This window comes from Pteronotus mesoamericanus, unplaced genomic scaffold (assembly GCF_021234165.1).
Source record: "Pteronotus mesoamericanus isolate MK-2021 breed Mesoamerican mustached bat unplaced genomic scaffold, CSHL_Meso_final contig_64, whole genome shotgun sequence".
Lineage (NCBI taxonomy): Eukaryota > Metazoa > Chordata > Mammalia > Chiroptera > Mormoopidae > Pteronotus > Pteronotus mesoamericanus.
Genome location: NW_026555224.1, coordinates 4,809,230 through 4,813,253, shown reverse-complemented (window position 1 = coordinate 4,813,253; position 4,024 = coordinate 4,809,230). Strand labels below are relative to the sequence as shown.

Below are 4,024 nucleotides of genomic sequence, written 5' to 3'. Positions count from 1 at the left end.
TAGAGCAAATCTTGCTAAAATGAAGAGGTACTCCATCCAAGTCCTCTCAATCTCAAATGTCCCGCAGATAAACAATGGGTAGAATTTCCTTTTCCATTTTAACCTCTTGCTTTGGATCCATAACTTCCAGATGTTCTCTTGTTCTAGATTTGTCAATGAATCAGCTACTGCCTTGCTGGAACACAGCATGGTATGAAATGCTGGCCTTGCATGCTCATCTATGGGGAAGCATGCATATTCCTGCTTAATTAAAAACACACTATGTGCACTTCTTCAGAGTGCCATAACAGATAAATTCATCAAGAACCTCAGGTGAGCTCTGACTGGTGTGATTCAGTGGTTTGGACATTATCCCACAAACCAAAATGTCTCCAGTTTGATTCCCAGTCAGAGCACATGCCTGGGTTGCAGGCCAGGTCTCCATTTGGGGGCCTGCAAGAGGCAACCAATGGATGTTTCTCTACTACATCAATGTTTCTCTTCCTCTCTCTCTCTCCCCCCTCCCTTCCCCTCTCTCTAAAAATAAATAAATAAAATATTTTTTAAAAAATGGAACCTCAGGTGAGACTGCCAGCCAGCACAGCCCACCCCTCAGCCACTCTAATTTGAAGAAGAGCCTGTCCAGGCAAGGAGAGTGCTTCTCAGCAAAAGAAGCTTTGATTATTCACTCAAACCAATACAACTTCAGGAGAACTCCTCTAACCCATTCAGTCTCCTCTGCAGTCTCCTCCCATTTTTAGAACATATTTCTCTGTGGCTCTGAGATCCTCCTCAAGACTACCAGGAGTGATCTTAAGTTCAACTAATGTTCAACTCACAAGATTATCTTAAGCCACTCTTGGTACCAGTCCACTCACAAAGTCAGGAGACAGAAGGGCAGCATGCCAACAGGGCAGCATCAGGTTGAATGGGTCCTGAGAAGCGCCAACAGGAGTTAGAGGCAGACACCACTGCCACAACCTTCCTAGCTAGCAAGCAGCAGCATATCCACTACAACCCACTACAGGATGAGTGGGTACTAGTTCAGCTCACTGCATGAAGCAGCCCTGGCAGAGGCAAGTAGAACCCTCCATGCTGGAAATAGCGCCCCACCATGTCCCCCACAACCCTCTGTGTCCTGGGGCCACAGGGGCCGATAAAGAGGTGAATCCACACTACAATGGCATTTTCCTGTTTGACAGGGACCTACCTCCCAGCTCTGCAGCCTGATGTTCCCAATCCAGAACCAAGCGATCACCCTCTTTTCCAAGCAGAGGCTTCTCCAAGTGTTTGTAAGGTCTTGTGCTTCCACCCCTGGTCAAATATGACGTAGCCACTCATGTCAATCCCTGAGATCCACACTGTCATCAATGTGCGGACCTCTGTCACAGAGGACCTGCATGCCCAGTACCCTTGGGTGCAGATCTTTGAAAACAAAGGAGCCATGATGGGATGTCCCAACCCCCCATCTCCACTGCAAGGTGCAGGCCAGAAGTTTCCTGTCAGATTTTGCCCAGCGTGAGGGGCAATCTCAGCAAGCCTATCAGAGTCAGCATAGAGAGCCCCTGCTAATGGAATATAGCTGCCAGGAGCTGCTCAGGAAGGAACATCTTGTCCTACCCAGTGCTGGTCCCCTTCTTGGCAGTGTGGCCCTTCCAAACACTGCTGTTGCACTGTTGACATATACTGTGGGTGCCTAAGCTGGCCCCTGCTAAGCATGATCTATCCATCATGGAGAAGCTCTTGACCAAGTATGACAACATAGTTGAGACATCCTTTCCCTGCACCGTGGGCTGACATGGGGCTCCCACAGGATCAGAGGCCAGAGCCAACAGGGACCACTGGCAGCTGCATGCCAACTACTACCCTCATTCCTGTGCTCTGTCACTGTTTGGAAATTGATGGTTGGCTATGAAATGCTTGCCCAGGCTAAGAGGGAACTCACCCCAGAGTAGGTCAGAACTTGGAGCACTCTAGGTTCCTTTTTTTCTCCCATTGTCTCAAAAGATCCCAACAATCATGATCCTGAGAAGCCCTATAATCTGGGCATTCCCAATGACTCATGAGCTACTCAAGTCCTTCATCTTCTGGTTATTCCAGTGTTTGGGGGCTCTTTTATTGTTGTTTAAGTACAGTTGTCTCCATTTTTCCCCCACCACAATGCCTGCCTACCAATCAGCAGCACCCATCCTCAATCCTACCCCATTTGGCTTTGTACATGGGTCCTTTATACATGTTCCTTGATGACTCTAATCCTTCTTTCCCCCATTACCCCCCCTCCAACCTCCAACTGGTTACTGTCAGGTTGTTCTTTATTTCAATGTCTCTGGTTATATTTTGCTTGCTTGTTTGTTTTGTTGATATGGCTTCACTTACAGGTGAAATCATATGATATTTGTCTTTCACTGCCTAACTTATTTCACTTAGCGTAAATGCTCTCCAGTTCCATGCCTGCGCTCACAAAGGGTAGGAGTTCCTTCTTCCTTTGTGCTCTTCAGTATTCCATTGTGTAAATGTACCAAAGTTTTTTGATCCACTCATTTACTGATGGGCACTTAGGTTGCTTCCAGCATTTAGCTACGGTAAATTTTGCTGCTATGAACGCTGGGGTGCATGGGTTCTTTTGTATTGGTGTTTCAGGACTGTTAGGGCATAATCACAGCAATGGAACCCCTGGATCAAAAGGTAGTTCCATTTTTAGTTTTCTGAATAAATTCCATACTCTTTTCCACGGTGGCTGTACCACCAACCAACAGTCCCACCAACAATGTACTAGGGTTCCCTTTTTTCCACAACCTCTCCAGCACTTATTGTTTGCTCAATTGTTTATGATGACCATTCTGAAGAACATGAAGTGATATCTTATTTTGGTTTTAATTTGCATCTCTCTGATGGCTAGTGATGCAGAGCATCCTTTCCTATGTCTCTGGGCCCTTTGTATGTCCTCCTTGGAGTAGTATCTGTTCAGCTCCTTTGCCCATTTTCTAATTAGATTCTCTGCCTTCCTGGAGTGGAGTCATGTGAGTTCTTTATATATTTTAGAGATCAAATCCTTGTCCAAGGAATCATTAGCAAATATATTTTCCCATGTGGTTGGTTCCCTTTTCATTTTGCTGGCATTTTCTTTAGCTGTGCAGAAGCTTCTTATTTTGATGAAGTCCCATTTGTTTATTCTTTCCTTTATGTCCCTTACTCTAGGGGACATATCAGTGAAAATGTTGCTGTGTGGAATACCTGAAATTTTCCTTCGTATATTCTCCTCTAGGACTTTTATGGTGTCACAACTTATATATGTCATTTACCCATCTTGAGTTTATTTTTGTGTATGGCACAACTTGGTAGTCAAGTTTCATTTTTTTGCACATAGCTGTCAAAATCTCCCAACACCATCTGTTGAAGAGGCTATTTTTACTCCATTTTATGCTTCCGTCCCCTTTGTCAAATATTAATTGACCATAGAGACATGAATTTATTTCTGGATTCTCTATTCTGTTCCATTGATCTATGTGTTTGTTCTTATGCCAGTACCAGATTGTCTTGATTACAGTGACCTTGTAATATAGTTTGATGTCAGGTATTGTTATCCCTCCTACTTTGTTCCTTCTCAAAAATGCTGTGGCTATTCAGAGTTATTTATGGTTCCATATAAATTTTTTAAATGTTTGTTCTACGTCTGTGAAATACATCATTGGTATTTTAGTAGGAATTATGTTGAATCTATAAATTGCTTTGGGTAGTATGGACATTTTGATGATGTTAATTCTTCCAAGCCCTGAACACAGTATATGTTTCCATTTATTTGTATCTTCCTCAATTTCTTTCTTCAGTGTTGTGTAGTTTTCTGAGTACAGGTCTGTTACCTCCTTGGTTAAGTTTATACTTAGGTACTTTATTTTTCTTGTTGCTATAGCAAATGGGATTTATTTTCCTGATTTCTGTTTCTGAAAATTCATTGTTGGTGTACAAAAGTGCCTTTGATTTCTGAATATTGACTTTGTATCCTGCTGTTTTGCCAAATTCACTTTTTAGATCAAGAAGTTTTTTC

The 4,024-nt window shown here is 43.2% G+C and overlaps 1 pseudogene; it reads left to right on the top strand.

Annotated features, from left to right (window-relative positions):
- Positions 1-907: 907 nt before the first annotated feature.
- On the top strand, positions 908-1,934 carry LOC129076780 (galactose-1-phosphate uridylyltransferase-like; annotated as a pseudogene).
- The last annotated feature ends 2,090 nt before the right edge of the window (positions 1,935-4,024 follow it).